A 20,176-nucleotide genomic window follows, 5' to 3' on the forward strand; every position below is an offset into this window, starting at 1 on the left:
CTTAAAGCTACTGAATCATTTTGTTTTTGTGAGCTGCACTGTTTGTGTACCTCCTTTTGAACACTGGATAATAATGCGTACTAACACTGAATTAGTAATTAATCATTCCTGTATTTCTATCCAGCTCTTTCAAAAAGAGGATGGAGATTGAATTAGACAATGGCATCAGCACAGTGGCTGATAACTCCAAATTTGCTGGTACACTAGTGCCATCTAGTGGACAATGTGCTGTGGGGTCTTGTAGATACTACGAAAGACATGAATTCAGTGTTTCATAGTTTGAGTGAATTCACCATAAAACTCGAATGTCTGTTATAGTTTTGGGGAAAATCCTGAGGCTAGACCAAAAGTAATGGTTTAAATAATTAGCAGATAATACATTTTAAAAGCATTTTGGAAATGTGGCATATGTGAAATAAATGGGAGGGTTAATTAGACCCTCTCTAACCCTAACCTAAGTTAATTAGACCAAAATATATTTGCAAGACAACATGGTTCTCGGTTTCTAAAATTTAACACCGTTGCAGGTTGTTTCCTAACAGATGTCTCAGGTCTGCAAAATAAAAAAAGACAACAGCACCATCATGTGGTGGACAAATGAATAACAGAAAAAGAAATAAGTTCAGAAAGATTTCCAGCAGGTTGAATATGCAGCGACTTACAAAACATGACAAGTATTTTTAATACTTTTAAATTTTTTTACATTTTGTCATGTTAAATTGACTAAGACTTTACCCTGGTAGAGTGGAATTAAAAATTTAGATTTGTTTTGTGTACTAATAAACCATCAGAATATATGGAAATAAATTCAGGCGTTCACCATTCTCCAGGACAAGTCCAAAGAGCTGCATGAATATCTTCGATCAAGGAACATCCCTGTATTACAATGGCCTATGCTTTAATCCAATGAATAATTTCTGACAAGCCTTGGAAACTGAAGTTCACATACAATATGCAGCCTGACTGAGCTTAAACTAATTGGCAAAGAATGGGCAAAATTTTCAGTGTCTAAGTATGCAAAGTTAGAAGAGACATGTCCCAAAAGAAAAGGTCCATCTCAAAGATTTATTAATTTATTGCCATAATAATACACTGATGAAGAACAAAGCTTATATTAAAATTTTCTCTGCTATCCTACTCAATTCAGTCAACATGAAAGTAACAATAAAATCAGTTCTTAGTTTGGTAAAGCTGCATAGATTTTTATTCACTTTTTTTTTATCCAAGTAGGATATTTAAATTTTTAGGCCCGAGCAGTGACAGCACTGTGAAAGCTTATTGTAATCATAGTGGATTTTTCCCCTTTCGTCAGATGAATTGGCTTTATGGACGCCTCAGGCTTGCGTGAAATTTACGCATTTTTAAGTCATTGCCATCCATTAGTATATAATTATATGATTAGTATATAATTATACTAATTGTTCTTATCTAAAAAATATATAAAATAACTTTTAACTGTCAACATTAAATGTTCAAGTGTCACAAATCTGGATATGAACCTCTCGGCATCAACTACTACAAGACTTTAATGGGTCACAATTGCACAGAAATCTGTCCAACAGAAAAAATGGACAGAAAGTTAATGTTGGTGTTCTTATTGCTAGTATTGGAAAGAAGAATGAGAATGAGGCATCAGTCAATGCAATTGTTTGAGTTAACTCTGCAGATGGCCATACTTCCAGCCTGTCAACCAAAAATTTAACAATTCTTTCACAAGGATTTTTTTTTAACCTATACCAAACAATAATTGTGCATTGTTAACCTAGCTTTTGGTCAATGAAATGTTTTTTTTTTAAAATAGATTTTGACAGACTGTTACAATGTTAAGTTTACTCAACATTGCTACCTTTTAACAAAACAGATGAGCCAAACACAGTAAGGCAAGTACTGGAGTTTAAATATGGCTTCACTATTGCTTTAAATCTGGGCCAAACACCTTATAAAGGGCAAAATGTACAAGCTGTTTTATAAATTAGTCTCTTTATAAAATATAAAATCTGCTAAACTACAAAGTTGATAGGTCCAAAAACAAATCTGAATATTTCTGAAATTTAATACGTTAGTTTTGTGTTAAATGTTTGGCTCAAATTTTTTGTAAAGCCAGTAACATAGTAATTTTACTATTATACTCACTGTTCATTGTTTTACACTCTAGAGTCTACGGGAAATTTTCCATTCCATTCTCCACCTTAAGCATTTCAAACATTTCAGTCTGAAAAATCAGCAAAAACAGAAAAAAAAATCTGTAAAGAGACAATGATGATGACAGCGCTGTACATCACATCTCTAAAAATGGTGTTTCTGCCATTGCTAGTCACAAAGAAAAAGTAGTAATAGACTTTAAACATATCACAAATTAAATGTGCAATTTTTTTCTGTCCCAAACCACTATCAGTATATTTGGTTGCCAGTTCCCGCAACTGCTGGCAGCTTAATGTCTTGTACTTCATTTTTCCTGCAAGTTTTACTCTCAGTTCCAAAAGGACAGAGCAAATCAAATAACAAACAGCCTTAAGAAAGTGTAATGGTTTTTTTTAGATTGCCAAATGTTTTATTTGCCATTTTGTTTTATCCCACCAAAACCAATTAGACAAAAAGACACTTGATCCCTGTGCATGAGGTGTGTGAGGAAAAGTCTTTCCTCTCAAAATACATCCTCCTACGTTCATTCTGTAAAAGAATGCATTTGAGAAAGTTCTACTTGTTTAAAACTGCTGTAGTTGCAAATGCACTTCACACTCATATATTTTACCAAATGAAACATTGATGTACCCTCCAAAGCCTCCATCCTTCTTACTACATGTTTCACAGACAATAGCACTTTGCCAGCAATTTGTTTCAGCCAAGATGTATGGTGTGATAAATATTTAAAATCAAATTTGGCAAAAAGACATAGATGGATGTGGCACCCCAGGCTGTCATGGGAGCTGCACTTTGAAGTGCAGGGATGTCCCCACAGAAATCTCTGAATCCATACACACAAGCATCCATATGTGAACACACGTATAAATAGAAAGTGCATCACTGTAAGTAATATTTCTTTTTTGCGCCAAGATCACAAATGTGACAGACTAGTGACATCTTGTATGAATGTGAAATATAAGTATATTACTATTAAAAATCATTTAGGAATGACTGAGTTTGTATTGGTCATTTATGTTTGACTTAGAGTTAATAGCACAGCTCTAAAAAAAAATGTATATTGCATAAACGTTGTATCAAAGAAAGTCTTTTTTCCCCTTAATGAATTACACCATCACTTAAAACTGTATTTTGTATACGTATCTTCTGGTCACTATTGTTTGACATTAAAATGTTGCTGTGGAGATCCTTGGGAGACCATCTCAGTGTGGCCTTTGAAGGTTACAGAGGCCACATCCATTCTGGTACTGGAAATGCATCTCCTCTGAGTTGTGCATTCATTGTATTTAGACACATTACTTTTCTTTTCTAATTTGATTTGTATGTGTAATTAGGTGATTAAATGAAAAAAAGAAGCCTCTTTCTTCTTCTGTCATGGGTTTTGATTTGTGAGTTCTGGAGAACTGGAACAAGTTTTCAATAGTTGCAAAAGTATGCCATCATCCTATAAGAGTGACAGAACAGAAAGGGTTCACAATTCCCACATCTTCTTCTCTAATCTTTGCTTCCTTTTGTAGTTGATTTTTTAAGACCCTTCATAGCAATTACAATTTATTGTTGAGTTCTGTCAGAAGATGAGGCAATATGGCAGCAATCCTCTATTGAATGGTAATTTATTCCTCCTAATTTTTGTTGTCAACACTATGGGAAATTCTAATGGTATGATCACCTTGAGTAAAAATAACATTATGTGCAAAGCTTCTTTGCATAGAAGCAACTTGTGATTGCTTCTCTTAAGCCCGCTCTATCATGTGAAACTGGTGGATTTCCAACAGAAACCATATTTGTTGCCTTTATTCAACAAATAGAGGCAATAAACATTATTTCTTTGTTGCCTTTATTGTTTGCAATGTTTTCTGTATCACAACCAATATTGCAATACAGGATTAATAGCAATGTAAAAATATGTTCATGTGTTGAGTGTGTAATGAGTTGGAGCAACAATTTCATTCTCCTTTTCCTAAAGGGAGAATGACTTCACTAAATGAAGTGCATAAATGCACCTCTGTCAACAGCTAATGCAAAGTGATTTTATTTTTATTTTTTTTAAATCTTTTATTGGCTCTAGTGGCCTTTATCTGATAGTTAATTGACAGGAAAGTGGGTAATGAGAGAAGGGGGAAGACATGCGACAAAGATCGCCAGACCAGGAATTGAACCTGCGACGGCCGGGTTGAGGACTAAGGCCTCCTTATGTGGGTTGTGCTTAACCACTGCACCACCACAGCACATCCAATGCAAAGTGATTTTTAACCAAAAATTTGCATTTTTCAGTTAATCACTCATTTGTTCAATAAAGAGCAGTTGTCAAATTTTTCTCTTTCTATCCATCCATCTGATTTTGGTCGTACAGAGGGAGTGATGCCTATCTTAAGCAGTCACTGGACTGGAGGCAGGTTAGGTCCTCGATGTCGCCAGTGTATCTTGAGGCACACACACAGTCACGCCATAAGAGCTGTTCTACTAATTAACCGCCATGTTTTGGACTGTGGGAGAAAACATGCAAACTCAATGCAGCATCATTCCACGACAGGATTTCAGCCCAGGATCTTGTTGCTATAAGGCTACAGTGCTAATAATCCATAGTAATATTTGGCCACAAAAATACTGCATTTGTGATGACTTAAAAGTAATAGGGGTGTAATCTGCCCATACTGGACTGAATATATTTTAGTGTTTGTTTTTTTTTCTGTGAATTTTAAACACCAATATAGATTTTTATATTGGGATTGAACCTAGTAAAAAAAAAATTATGCTTTAAACCATAATCTTTTTTATACTAACTTATTGGACCCCTACAGTGTGCTTGTCATGTATTATTACATCTCTGACTTACATAATAGGCCTCTTTTTTTTTTTTTTTTTACCTTTAATACAATACCATGGAAGAAGAAATGTCCTAAAGATTCATTAACAGTATGAGGACAAAAGGCAGAAGAGACAGAGGTGGAACAGCAGGCAAGCAGAGGAGGTGGAAGGAGTGCAGTGGAGCTTTTAAAGCAAGCTGAGCCACCAACTGCTCCTGCACATCTTTTCTCTTATCTTAATAAGTAATGAGTCTGCCACAGGCTGACAATGAAGTATTTTAAAAATAGTTCTAATGTATGACTCTGAAGGAGGTGGTTGGGCATTGATATATGGCACAAACAGGCTTGAAAACAAGTGAAATATTAATGGGCTGTTTCCTTGGAGGTAATGTGGGATTTACCTGATTTCTTTGGTGTGAATCAGCAACTGGGATGAAGGGGTGGTGGGATGAGGAGGATCACTGAGGGACAAGTTTGGGTGAGGAATAATAAAAGACATAAATATTGCGTGAGTTCTGTCTATTTGATCTGTAAAATAACTGTAAAAAAAGACTCCACTTATTTGTTCAGTTTGTTGGAGCTGATTTTTTCCTGTAAATAAATCAAACCTTTCTAGTTATCTCTATTTTTATAGCTTCTTCATCTCCTGTTTATTAGCTCTTAGCACAGGAATTAACACAATCTATCTCTTTCCCTGTCCCTAATTAATCCTCAGAGACCTTACACTTTGTCAGAGAAGCCTATCATATCTTAACACACCACAAGGGAGCAGCAGTGTGAAAGGAGATAGTATGGTGAGATGACAAACTGCACCACATGCTGGTGAAAAACAACTGTGAATTCTGTTCCTGTTTAGACATTTTCTGGCACCACATTTCTGACGCAACATCCTGCGAGAAAATTATCGTGCGTTTGTTGTTTTACACACCTTATAGCTCATACAAGGGCTTTTTTATACATTGTATGAGAATATAAGCATGGTCTCCTGTGCACATAGTGTTTCAAGGAAGTTGGTTATGCTACAAAGTTATGGTCTAAGTGGTGCACCCAGGAGAGGAGCCTTAAAACAACAGTGACACACTGAATTAAGAAGTTCTGTTTGAGAGCTGCAGAACCATTCAGGAACGCATGGCAACGCCATTCAGGCACTGGAAAGGTCAATAGTTAGAATAACTTTGTTAGCGGAAAAAGAAATCTCAACTGTATTATCACAAATTGCTTCCAGATTGTTTCTTTCTTTTAGCTATTACCAAAATTGAGTACAGACACTGACACCATTTCAGCAAAATAAAAAGTTTTCTTTTGAAGTGCAGAATGAGAGGCCATACCCTGAAATCTGAAACTTGGCTCTCTGTCTTGTCAAATGTCCATTTTCACACATTGACATAATTTAAAGCTTTGCTTACAGGTTAGCTAAATTCAGTTGCAATTTTACTGCTAAGCATAAATTTTACAATTTCAAATCTGTGTTTGAAATGCATGCTTCTATTGGCGTTTATGGCTCAGGAGGTTATGGAAGGACTTATGACTGAAACATAATTGCCCAATATTTCAAGCAAGTGGCCTATGTTTTTTATTGTCCTTCTGTGACTGTATGATAACTGAACAGCATTTAATCTGCTATCCCTACTTTTAATACTTATATATAGACATTTATTGCTTTTGTATTCATATTTGGTGCCTGCAGGCAAGCTATTTTATACCCTGGTTCTTAAATAATGGTAATTTTGTAAGTATTCAAGGTATTTTAAGTGTTTTTTCAAATAAATATTTTTCATGGCTTACAGATATAAATGATGATAAAATATTTAAATATCAACTGCCATGTAATTCAGTTTGAATTACTCTTTCTCCCTGTTTGTCTTTGTTCTGTTCCCTGTATCTGTTCATTGAATGTAACTGCAGCTGAAACCAGAATAACTAAGATAACGTCTTCTGATTCATAGAACTACATTTAATTTAAAGTAGAAAAATGAGGAGAAAACAGATAATTACAGTAACGAGTTAGCTCTTGAAGTGCTGCTATCACAAAATATCTGCAATGAATCACAGTATTTTGCATCAAAAAAAGTATGGTATGAAAACTGTAAAAGTACTAAGAAGTGAGATAATTATTGCCTGTTTTAAATAAAAAGAAGTCCTATTGTTGTCAATGATGAAGCTCACAATGTTCCTCAGATTAATATTCTAAAAATGCTTTCTTAGTAATTGATCAAATATGTTTAGTATATGGTTAAATTATGTCCATGTCCCATCATCGTGATTGACTGTTTTTACTTTTTTTTTTTACTTGTAATTCAAAACAAGGTTTAAAATTAAGGAATTACTTGTTTGTGGCTGGAGACAATCCAGTATCGTTTTAGTTTTACTAGTTTTCAGTAAACTTTAGAAAAACAAACTAACAGTTACAGTGAAAGGAATGCTTTTTTGCCATACCTTTTGCATGTGCATCAGCCATTTTATATTTATATTCATCTACAATCAAAGTCTTTCATGTAGATTTATTTATTTTTATCATCTTTCTCAGAAAATAAGTTCTTAGTTACAGTCACCATCTATTTCAGGCAAAATATTCCACCCTTAGTCACTTTATAATATCCTGTAAGAAGTTCACATTCACCACACTCTAGCTCCGTTTCCTTTTTTTACTCCATCTGAACAGAGTACCACTGCTGGTTGAAATGAAAAGCAAATATTAATATTTGCTGGTGTTACTCTGGAATGTAGACCCAGGGAAGTGTTGTACATTCCATATTTAATGACTTGTTTACTTTCCAGTTCAATGGATCTTTTTTCCTCCCAAATAACAGCATGATGTAGAATGATCTCGATTACATACAAATTACAGCTTTATTCAGTCTAATCTTATTTAACATTGAAAAATATTAAAAAATGTTGAAAAATTTATGCTTAGCACTAAAATAGCAACTGAGTTTAGCTAACCAGTAAGCAAAGCTTTACATTATGTCAATGTGTGAAAATGGACATTCTTATGGCTCCTTGACGCTATAGCTTCCAAATAACTTAAGGCAAACTAAAAACATGCAAAAAAATGCATTTTTCCCTCGTATTCCAAGACTCTTGAAAGTCATTTACCAGCAACACTCGAACTATACATAAAAAGCACTTACATTCATTCATCCTTTTCACATTTTGTTATGCTTCAATCTCAAAAGGCAATCTACTTGCGAATGTGTGTGGCACACCCCCACAAAGTGTTTAGCATCCTGTAATGTGATACCATTAAATAAAATCCATCTGCCTGAAATAGAAATATTAGCAACAAGATTCTGTACTTAGAAATTTAGAGGGACTCAGTTTTGTGACAGTATTATTCATAAAAGGTGCCAAACAAACTTTATTTACTTAAACATCACTGTTTCAGTAAAAAGTTGTCACACCAATGAGCTATGCTGACACGGCTGGGGAACGCTAAAAGAATGGCTATTTGCTTTTAATGTCACATTCTACTAGGCCTGTCACGATAATAAATTTTGCTGAGCGATTAATTGTCTCAAAAATTATTGCGATAAAACAATAATATTGTTTGAAGATCTTTGTACACTGATTTAATGGAAATGACGTAATAATGCATGTGATTCCTACCGAAGAATGAATACTTTATTTTCAAAGAACATTTAACTCTAGAACTGATAAACAAAGTAAACAAAACAACCACAAATAAAAATAAAATGGATTCTCAGTCTCCATTAACAAAAAATGTACTTGAATAAAAACTAAACAACATAAAGCCAAAGTGGAAATAAATACTGCATTCAACCAAAAGAGTGCAGATTAGGAAGTCTGTATACTACGTTGCCCTTCAGTAATTCTTAGATTTAAATAGAGATAATGGGCACATCCTGATGCAATAGTTCACACTACACAATTTCTTGCTTCGATTTTCCCCTTTTGATTTTGTAACCGATCATCCTGTAGTGTGTGGTGTGTTACGGTAGATCCGTCATATCTGCTCCGATCTAAATCAGGGGTTTTCCCCGACTGGGAGAGTTAACACAGCCTTTTGAATGTAACAGATAACGAATCAGAAAGCATGGCTACCCCTCATGCTTTCTGAGGGGAAACTACAAGGAGAATCCCAAACAGTTGACACGGCACAACCCGAAGTCCAGCGGACATTGGAGATTTTATGTGGAAACAACTTTAATGTTTATTCAACATTTTGTGCAAAGAATATATAAATGACAAGGGGAGGAGTTGGAGCAAAATTGCAACGCAGTTGATGAACCCGGTAACTTTTCAGCTGTTCTCCCTTAACGTGACATAAATAGGTTTATTAATTTTCATTCAGTCAGGACATTACGCTGACACAAGAGCCACATGTGTTGCAGGTAGATTGTAGTAAAGCATTGATTAATGCCTGGTTTTAAAATGAGTTCACTGGACTTCTAGCCATTATTTTGTGCCCATTGTTGGACACCCCACGACACGATCAAACCCGATCGAACCGTTATACCAAGGATTTCTGTCGGCTAATGTGTGATCTCTCAGGATTTGAAAATAGGCCGACAATCAGCTGACAACTCAAGATCGTGTAGTGTGCGATGGGCATTTCACTAAGGATGTGAGGATGGAAGAGGTCAGTGGACAGCCTTTTTTCATTCAATGTCATCAACAAAAAGAGAAAAAGGCCGGAAGAGACGATAAAGCCGCTAATTAAAATGAGGTCGATAGTTTTAATTTATCATGCGATTAATTGATTTATTGTTTATCGTGACAGGCCTACATACTACATGAAAATAATGAAGAGGCATCCATCCATCCATCCATGTGTAGATATCTGTCATAAACTCAATTAATTAAGATTAGCAATACTAATAACTATTTACATATTTCTAATATTTTGTAATAATTGTATTAACTATTTTTTTATAATTTTAATAGTAATTTTAATTTGATCCTAACATGTTTTTAAATGTATCTTTTGCTGAACTACTAAATATAGAAGCATCATTTGTCCCAGATTGTTCGTTTCATGTATTTTTGACCAATGATGTACAATTTTGTCCAAATGGTTTTCAGAAGTTGCTTAAAGCTACAATCTCCAACACAGATAAACTGGTTAGTATTGAAGCATCTTTATGTGAAACAGAAAGAATACACTCTACACTTTCTGTCAAGTAGTTGGTCTTCATCACCTCTCAAATTAGAAGATCAATTACTGCAGGATGAGATAAAAGCATTAGCAAATATGAAATAGGTGGTGTGGGGTGACATTTATAGAGTTATCTCAGGAATAGGGTGGGATCAAAGAGTCGCAGCAATATTAACCAATTTGTCTGTGTCCAGCTCCCACAACACCCTGTAAAAGGTGTTAAATGTGTGTCTTCAGAAAGACAAACCTAAAACTACTGTGCATTTGAGTGTTTCAGTTTGGATGTCTGCTTATTTTTTTCCCACTAAATTCATTCTAATTAGGTTTTTGTTGCTAAAACAAAATCACACAACATTTGCGCTAGCCCTTTTTGGAAACGATGAAAGCTGCTAATCTCAGCCCCCTCAACTGGTGAATCTGTAAACACGTCGCATTCATTACAGATGGTCAGCCTTTTCTCTGAGGGAGGTGTATGGTTCAGCGGATGGTCTTTAATTAAATTTATTGCTGGAACCCTTCCATGGTGAGCCTAATAACTTGTAGCCACAACTCATGCTCCTGACAACACTTTAGAAATATGATATTTGCTTGTTGGCTTTTTCTCAGTTTTGCCATCCATATTTAAATACACACTGGTGTTTATGCACAGAGAGCTTTAATGATCCATCATAGCATGTGGATGAAAGGGCCGAGTTCTCCGCTTCATAGAAAGGAGGAGCAATTTGGCCATCTGCTTGGATTCTTTTCGTTTCCCTGGAGACTCCCATCTGCCTTTACATTATCAATTACAGTTCAGCTATGTCCCTTAACCTCTTGTCACCCGTAGTTATTCTACACCCCAAAATACACTCAAATTAATACACATTTATCACTATCCAAAGAGAATGAAAGCAAAAACAAAATATTATATGAAACTGTGTAAATATTGGATTGTATATGCTTCTGTTTTCTGTCAACAAAATTATGCTGAAATATGTTCAGAACGGACTGAACTAAATTCTGCTTCTTCCATGACCGGAAGAGAGTACATCGAAAGAAAGCAATTTTGCAGCATTTCTTTTAGTCCTAGTAAAAGGTAAAATATATATGCTGAAGTCTCACGCCTTGCTTAAAAATAGAAGCCTAAAAGAACAGACACATAACCACTGGATAAAATATTGCTTTCTTTCTTGTATCCCCTCACATCTTTTCTGCTTCATTTGATTTCACACCCACCTAATTAAAATTAGCTGTAAGAGATTTTAAGTCCTCTTTAGTCACCAACAACTACTACCCTTATGTGCAGGAGAAAAACTAAGCCAATCACATGTGATTATATACTACTGAATCATATGTGAAAACAAAGGTTAAACATAGTTAAAACAAGACTGTCCAGTAAATTGAGTGCTACATTTTTTGGATCAACTTTTTATTTAAAACGACACACCAGCACATCTGTCACAGTACTGTACATGCCCCAAATCATCACTCCACTTCCCACACCATCCTGCTATTGCTCTCTAGTAAGACATCAGGATACTTAAACTTCTCTGCTTTACAAAATGTCTGTCACCAAACCTGAATAAACTAGTCCAACCGTTGCCTCCGACCTGGAGAAGCTTTCTCAAAGCTTTCTCAAATCCCATAAGATGAGAAAAGTAAAAATAAGACGAAGTTTCGCAAGCCACATTTTCTCCACTCAGTAACTACTCCTGAAAATCCAAAAATGCCATCCCTTCCCTCAATTGTTTTGGCTATACCATGACTGGATAATTCCTAACAGCAACCAAGGTACAGATACTCTTGTGGTATCACTACTCAAAAATATCTAATTCCAAACCATCAAAACCACTCAGCAATTCTGCAAGGGTCAACATCTGCATTTCAATGGTCGAGGCCGAACCCAAACTGGTTCCCCAAGGTTGGACAATTAGTCAAAGGTACAAATATTGAGAAAAGAAAAGCATAGTAAATATACTGAGATCACTGAGAAATACCAAGTAGTACAGTTAGAAGGAACTTTATTTAGTTGATATTTATTTCAGTCAAAGTGGAAATGTGAGGAAGCAACATAGAAGCACATAAGTTCTGTGGTTTTCCAGGAAAAAGTGGTAGCATCTCAAGGGGACAGGTATGTGTGGGAAGAGGACCCTTGTCAAGTGCATGGCGCCTCATTAAAATGTAGACAGGTGCTCGTTTGATGAGTTCATAAGCAGTTCAGCAACAGCCTGGAAGTAGTGCACTTTACAAGACTGTTCAAAGATCTTTGACATCTGAGGAGAGCCAGAGAGTCCAATAATCCTACTTTCAGAATGCGAGTCTTTCCTCCGAGATCAATCCCAGATCGAAACATCAAATAGAACTGCTGCTTTTCTCTTTCTAAACCTCCTCTCCACCCCTTACAAAAATCACTTACTAGATGCTATTAGACAAGCTGGTAAAAGTGTCATTACCACTGGGAAGGGGGGATGGATAGATTTCCGTCAAACCGTGGAATATTCTCCACCCGTTTAAGCCTATAGTTAAGAGTGCAGCATTATTGATAAGACTGTGTTCTGGGCACAACTCTGTGCCCAAAGGCCCAAAGGGAAGCAATCCACAGAAGTGGGCTTTCATGTTCATCTATGTACAAGAACAAAGCGAGGATTTAGCCCGCGACTTTGATCCACAGAGTTGGAGGAGTGTTTTAATTCTTTATTTTTTAGTCAACCCTTGGGAAAACTCTGTGCTCAGTTGGTGTTTTGTGAGAAGTGCCACAGAAGTGTCGCCTCTGGCATGCCAGATGATCCCTCACACTGTCCTTTGCCTTGCAGACAAGACTGGGAAAATTTTCATCACTACCAGGCATAGCAGCACATCACTGTATTACAGTAGGGTTCAACAAGATTTTTGCTGACATCAGAAATGCGTTTTACATCCAGATATCAAGGTGATTGCATGTTTATCAGATTACAGAGTAACTTGCTGGATTTGTCATGTCCAGTCGGTATTAACTGCTATCTTCTAGCCCTGCAAGTTAATAAGGTTATTTAATTCTAGTCTCTTCTAATCTGAACTGATGTTTCAGTTTGACGACAAACCAGTCAATCTGTTTGCATTGATGCTGTCATTTCTGGAGGCAAGAATCGGTTCAGGTTAAATAGCAAATATGTTGGGAAACATGTTTCATCCATCTCTAAGGTTTATAAGTAGATTACCTTTTGTAATTCGTTTTGTTACACCAGTCAATAAGCTTCCAATGCAAATGTGGTTCATTTGTATTTGAATTGATGTCCTGTCCCCATTAACTTATGCCTTTAATGCATTCTGGTACATTAGTAAATAGACTTGCTGGATTAATCATTAGTTCATTGGGATCATTTGCTTTCCTTGTGCTTAATCGAATCTCTGACATTGGTAATAAGGGCAGACTTCACGGGCCTCCATGGAGACTACCTTATATTTTCTTTCACTATCATATTGTATTTTTCTGGTAGAAAAAAAATAGTTGTAAATGTTCAGCCTCTGTTTTGATTTGTAATTTGACAATGTATGTTACTTTGACATCTTTTTTCTTCTACTTCTTTAGATTCTCACCTTTACTTCGCAATCATTTTCCTTTTGCAGATCCTGGTAATTGATGGTTCTTTTGTCTCAAGCATAAAATCTCTGAATAAGGTCTATGAGCATTACTTATTTAGTTCTAATTAATTGAAGTTTACCTGGCTGAATTTAATATGAGTTTGCTATGTCAGCTTAGAAGATGACTTATGGCCTGACTATGAGATATTTTTTGCAAGTTTATAGTAGACAGGTATAAAAGAAAATGTATTTAATAAAAAAAAAAAAATAACATTAAGTAAATTTCATGTGCAAGTTAGGCTGTGGAGCAAAGGGTGTGTTGGATTGTGTTGAATCCAAAAGACATTGAAGTGTGAATACAATTTAGCAATTATTTAACTTTCTTTCTTTGGTGGTTTAAAAAAAGTGTGATAAGAGTTAGCCGACTTCATATATTTGTCAGACTACAAAGGCGATCAGTTTTTTTTCCAAGAAAAATCTATATTACATTGTTCATTAGCTGTTAATTCAACATGCTGTGACTTGAGCCGACAATGGGCTGAGTGACTTATGAATACACTAATGGTTAAAGCAAGAAAAGCCAACATTTTCATGGCTGTTTTTTTTTTAGTTATCAGAGTTTAATGTATTGCAATACATGCCTCGTGCTCATTTTGAGTTTTGTGATGTGCTCTCAGTAAATAGGACCAAGCTCCATTCTGTGTGAGGGACATGACCTGGAATACCAACATCAAGAAGTAGGATGCTTAACAGTTCCCTTGTGTTGATGGATATAGCTGTACATCTGCTGCTGATGTTTTTAAAACAATTAGACACATAGCTAAGATTTCTGTTTTTTGCACCAGTTGCTGTAAAACAGATTTCTGTCTGTTTTTCTTGCAGTCATTCATCAGCTAAGGAATTATGTGCATCTACAAGAGTAAGAGGAGCCACTAAGCACTGCTTGACATTTTCTGCACAAAGAAGTCCTTTGAAAAGGTATCCTTAACTTAACCCAGCCCAAAAAAGCAGTTATGTGCTCCTTTTGTTTTCTCACCATCCCTAAAATGCATCCATCTCCCTAATGGGTATTTTTTTCAGAAGAACATGTTTCAGAGTATTGCAACAGCAGGCAAGGAAGATCATGGACAGAGTCGGGACACAAAAGCCTTTAAAAAACAAGATTAATACCCCGGCAAAGATGATCTCATAGTTAAGTGTTTTCTGTTGTATTTACACATCCGCCCAGGTTGTCAGGCTTGTGCCTGTCTCTGAGAAATGGAACCGACACATCGTGACACTAATGCATCACTGAAAATATTTGAAATGAAAAAAAGCTCATGCTACAGCGAGCCAAAGAGAGACATTGCAAACACTCCATCTGACATTGACACAATGGCGCCTCTGCTCAATACAAATACTGTTATTCCCTCCCAACCAATGTCTCCGTTCTTCCCTTTGATGGAGGAGTACCACAGAAGAAAATCTACTGCACTCGGAGCAAACTAATGACATGTATTAATGACATTAGACTATTCAATTCAATGCTTTAATAATTCATAATAAGGGATTGCCCTATTTGAAAGGAACATTTTGTGTGAAAAACGATCACATTAATTCAGGTTTAATTCAAATCTAAACTGTCAAAACACCCACCTTTTATTGAATCTCCATGTTACATTTTAACCATTTCACAGGAATAACTCACATGTTGGTTTTATAGTATAGCATGACCTGGTCTTTAGCTTTTTCTAAACATAATTAAGTGTAAGTATGCATAAAATACATTATTCATCAAACAAGGTCAAAAAGGAGACAAACTTAAGTCCTGTTTATATAGAATTTAAGAGCAAAAGCAGCAGCCTGGTCCTACAACTCAAATTCAATTCATTAAATGTTCATCAAGAAGTGTGACAACTTCTGTAAAAACAGGTGTTTTAACAGTTTGCTGGTGTGGAACAATGCTCTTTGGCCATTATTTTCCCAGCAATAAGAAAGTGCATTATCCCATTCACTTCTGAGTGAATTTCCTCAACTTTCTATGTGGGGTTTAAATTACCCACAGGCCAGAGATTGTCTGCCATAACCTTGTGATACATGGCTGGCCTTTAAAACAGGGTTTTTACCATTTCACTAACCTTTTTGCTAAACCCTATAACTTCTCAAAAAGTTCTAGCACTGTTGCTTAAGAGATTACTATGCGTTCCAGTGAAGTGTATGAAGGGATGGTGGCTGATCCCAATGGATGAGGGGTTAAATTGCTTAATTGCAGTAAAAATGTGACCTCGTTTCTTTTTTATCTTCCATAATAACAAAGTAAAATAAGGTTTAAAGAGAATTCATGTATACATAGCAGGAAATGGATTTTCCAATCAGGTGATGCTGCTCTCAGTGTTCAGAGCTAATCAGACTGCATTGTTGTAAAATGACTGGTTGGGTCCAAACCTTTCACCTCTGCTTCATAAATGTACATGAAGGCTGTCCAAAATTACAGGGGTTTTGGCCATTTCATGAGAAATCAACTGTAATAGCTGCTCATCTGTTAACATAGACACCTCTGGACACTCAACCTACACAACAGCATACACATAAAGACTATTATTTTGGTTATGATCACTTTGTATGTCCTTTATTATTATGCAGCATCATGATAATGATGGGTGAATGGAAAATCCTAATATACAGCTCTCACAAATTTGAGGCCTTTGTGTGGTAAAGTCTTTGCAGCAAACAAATTCAGCCATGAAATCTTTGTAAGTGACAGTGATGTGTATGGCTCAAAGGACCGCTAAACATTGAAGGGAAGTTGCATAGCATACTAAACATGCAAGCGATTCTGATAAATAAGAATTGAATTGAGTTTCAGCTGTGACATGTTGATTGATCAAAAAGCTCATGGCTAAGGCCTCCCTTCTGCCCTGTCTTATTTATCCTTTGTCAAATGGTTTCAAAATCAATACTAGCCTTGTACACAACCTTTTCTGCTGCGGGCACTCGAGGAGGACTAAAAAAAAGAAAGAGGAGAAAAAGAAAAACACCTGCTCTCTGGGTGATCGTTACTAATTTTTCCTGTCAAACATGTGAACACAGAGTAATTATTTTCTGTGTGGTTTCAGGGCATAGCAGATTATTGTACAATCCATTTAGATAACTTCTGAGTGGGCCTGGAAAATGAAATCGCCCCAAACCACACAAGTCAGACAGGAGAGGTGATCTATCAGTCGCTGAGGCGAATAACTCAACTTAAAGATGTTGTGCCTCGGATGAGCCGGATTTTTCCATTCAAGAGTAAAGGAAGCATAGCTCCTTGTCACACAGAGACTTAGAAGTTATTTTTATTTTGGTCTAGAGCAGAGATGTTGCATTTTACAGAGCTGCTTGACATCTTGACATGAACTATGCAAGTAGACTTGCTTGATCTGGGTATAATATCATCAAAAGTATTTATTTGATCCTCATAACATCCTTATGTGAAATGAGGAAGAGTTGTATCATAGGTCTTTTGAAGCACTAAAACTGTTGTGAAAAAAAATTTTAATTCAATATTAATTCCTCACAAATTAAGGAAAACAAAAATGTATCTTAGGAAATCATTTAGTCAAAATTACTAAAACTAAATGTGACCAAAGGCCTTCTACCCTTCTCACCACTCTGAAAACAGTGCACCTACAGTTGAAAACTTGGTTTACACACATCTTCTCAACACAAACAATTATTTCTACACATATGGTCAACACATGGTGTCTATCTTCACAAGAGTTTTGCTTTGATTTCCATTCATTTTTAATTATTTCTACAGGCTAACTGACTCTTGCTCTAAACCCTAGCTGGTACATACTGTACCTAATGTGAACCTAAACCCAATTCACACCTTATTTCTAAACCTAACCACAAAACAGCACTTCTTTTGATGTGGCCTGTGCTTTTGGCCCCACAATGAGCAGTGTGTCCTCACAACATATGTATTTGTTGGAAAAATGGGCCTAACAAGGTGCTAAATGCTAACATACACACAGGCCAAATGGTTGAAGGTCACAAAAACACAAGGTGCTATTATGTAATTGTTGCCTGCCTACTTTGATGCTGAATGCAGTCTGGATTTATGATACCATCTTAAGATATTTTTTTGCAGCACAGATCTCCCCTGGCACATGTAGACAAGTGTAGCACTCACCTAATGCACTTGACACTAATGAGGCAGTTGTTTCTTTAAATATAATGGTATTTCTACCTTCAGTAGAGTGAGCCCTCCCACCACAAACTGTAGAAAGAAACCTAGAAGTCTAATTTCAATACATACTTTACCAAGTAAGTAAGTTTACCTTCATTCATGCACAACCCCATTACAGATACCCTTGGCAGTCAGAACAGAGTTTAGGTTAGAGATAAGGTCAATGTGTGTCTTGAACTCAGCAAAATGACCAGAAGCGTCAACGTATACAACTGTTTACTTGTTGATAATTCAAAAAATAAAACTTATACCACTTGGCAGTTGTGTTTCAACTTAAATCTTAAATCAAAGAGTACTTTTAGCCAATCTAAAACAAAAGGAAAATTTAAGTCGGAATCTAACAAAGATTCAGTTCAGTTCATTGAAGGCCCGAGTGCGAGCGTTTTTCCACTTACCCGATGAACGTCCCTTGTAAAGAATGACCCCAAACTCCTGACAGGTCCGGGGGGGGGGACCGTTTTCATCGCAACCAATACGGTTCCATCACAACTTCTTCCTTCGAGTTCCGATTATTCGCTCTGAGGTCTCCAGTCTTTGCATTGGCAAGCCGTCAATGCTTCAGCCAAGTCCTGCTGGCCGTTAGCATTAGCTAAACAGATAGTTAAACTAGCACGTCACTCACACCGCTCCACAATTCCGTCAGGTTCACGGGAGAATCCTGTCCGCACATTTCCACCTCACGAACACAAACGAAGTTCATGCGAGCCCATATGCGTTTCACTTTACACATCGGCAACTCACTCCTTTCCTCCTCCAGCCAACCTCTAACTCCTCTCCTCCTCCATCGTTCTCCTTTACTTCCGGTTTTTCTTCTTCACATATCAGATTCTGCTTTCTAATAAAGTTGAACCACCCGTAGACACTTTTACAATCATTAAAGCAGTTTCCATCTAATTATAGATTACAGATACATAATATATAATACAAATATTAACAAACAGGCATGAAATTTGTAATATAATATATTTGCTCTCCTTGTCAGGTGTATCAGTTTAAATGGAAATCTTTGTCTTGATAATCCTGCAGCTATCATTACTCTCTAGATGTTCAAAGTTTGTCAAATTGTTTAATAACCTAACTTTCCCATAAACATTTCCACAACCTTATCATCTGTCTGCTAAGATTCTTGATTTTATCAATGCTCTGATGTTCTCTAACAAACCTACTAGGCCTTCACAAAACATCTGGATTTGTACTAATCATTACAACACATTTCATTACGGTTAGGTCAAACATTAGTAATAAATAACTATATGACTTCAGAACGCAATTGGAAGCATTCCAATTGGAGATTTTCTAAAGAGGTATTAGAGTAAATAAAACTGAATACAAATGTGCTCTTTTTTATTTATAATAATTTTTACTATGTGTGTAATATTGTGTTGGCAGTTACATAAAATCTCAGAAGTTAACATATGTGGTTATAATGTTTTATGTCAAACTGGATGCTAATTATAGCGACAGCAAAGGGTCACGTGTGATTTGAATTTGAATCAGCCATCAGCCACTTAAATAAAATCAGTAAAATTATTCGTGCTCCTTTCTCTATACAAAAGATAGACAGATACAGGTGTACATTTAAATCAAATGTACTATAAACAATTTAACATTATTGTTTGATTTGGTTTTACTTAAAAGACTAAATGGCACCATAGTGAAAGAAAAGGGAAAAACCTATGTACCTGTTTGACCTAATCAAGTCTAACTGTACACAAGTGGGACCCTGTGTGACATGGACAAGGTGGCCCCTTTGTCATTCATGCTTCTCCACATTTGCTTGGGTAACTGTCGTCTGTTCTGCGTCCACGTAAAAACAAAGCAGAGAAGCACTTATGAGTAAGTGTTCTTTGTCCAGAGCTGGCAAGTAACTGAGCCAAGTGTTTACAAAGAGAGCTGGACATTTATGAGCCATTTACAAGACACTTGATTCAAGTAGAATGACTTGTCTCAAATTTTTAATGATCTTATTGAAATTAAATTTGAGACCATGCCACAGTTTTACTATTAACCTGTCCATGACTGCCTCTACAGCTGTAACCTAAGACCAAATTCTGCATTTTTCCATTCACTCCCCATACTCAATTGCTGCAAGGAAGGAAGGGAATGTTTATCAGATAGGGGTGACGCTGCCCTCGAGCCCGACTCAGAACACAGACAGGACAGTCAGATGATTTGTAGCATGCTGGGCATATACAGGCTTTTAAATGGATTTCTTGTTTCATTTTTGAGCCAGTGGAAACTCAGACTGTCTGATCCTCCCTAAACAATGGGTTAAAGAACTGTAGCAGCTGTACTTGGTGAAACAGTTTATTCAGATGTATTGGGACACATCAAAACAGATGTAAAGCATGGGATAACTGT

General features: G+C 36.2%; 1 long non-coding RNA gene across 2 annotated transcripts in view; it reads right to left on the reverse strand.

Annotated features, from left to right (window-relative positions):
• The window catches only part of LOC122847016, a 92,788-nt gene extending 74,171 nt beyond the window's left edge, over positions 1–18,617 (reverse strand). The window contains exon 1 of one of the 2 annotated variants that reach the window (XR_006373308.1): positions 18,211–18,617. This is a non-coding gene — a long non-coding RNA (uncharacterized LOC122847016). The remainder of the gene's footprint in view (positions 1–18,210) is intronic. The other variant, XR_006373307.1, reaches the window with a different exon arrangement.
• Positions 18,618–20,176: the final 1,559 nt, after the last annotated feature.

Source organism: Gambusia affinis, linkage group LG02 (genome assembly GCF_019740435.1).
Source record: "Gambusia affinis linkage group LG02, SWU_Gaff_1.0, whole genome shotgun sequence".
Classification (NCBI taxonomy): domain Eukaryota; kingdom Metazoa; phylum Chordata; class Actinopteri; order Cyprinodontiformes; family Poeciliidae; genus Gambusia; species Gambusia affinis.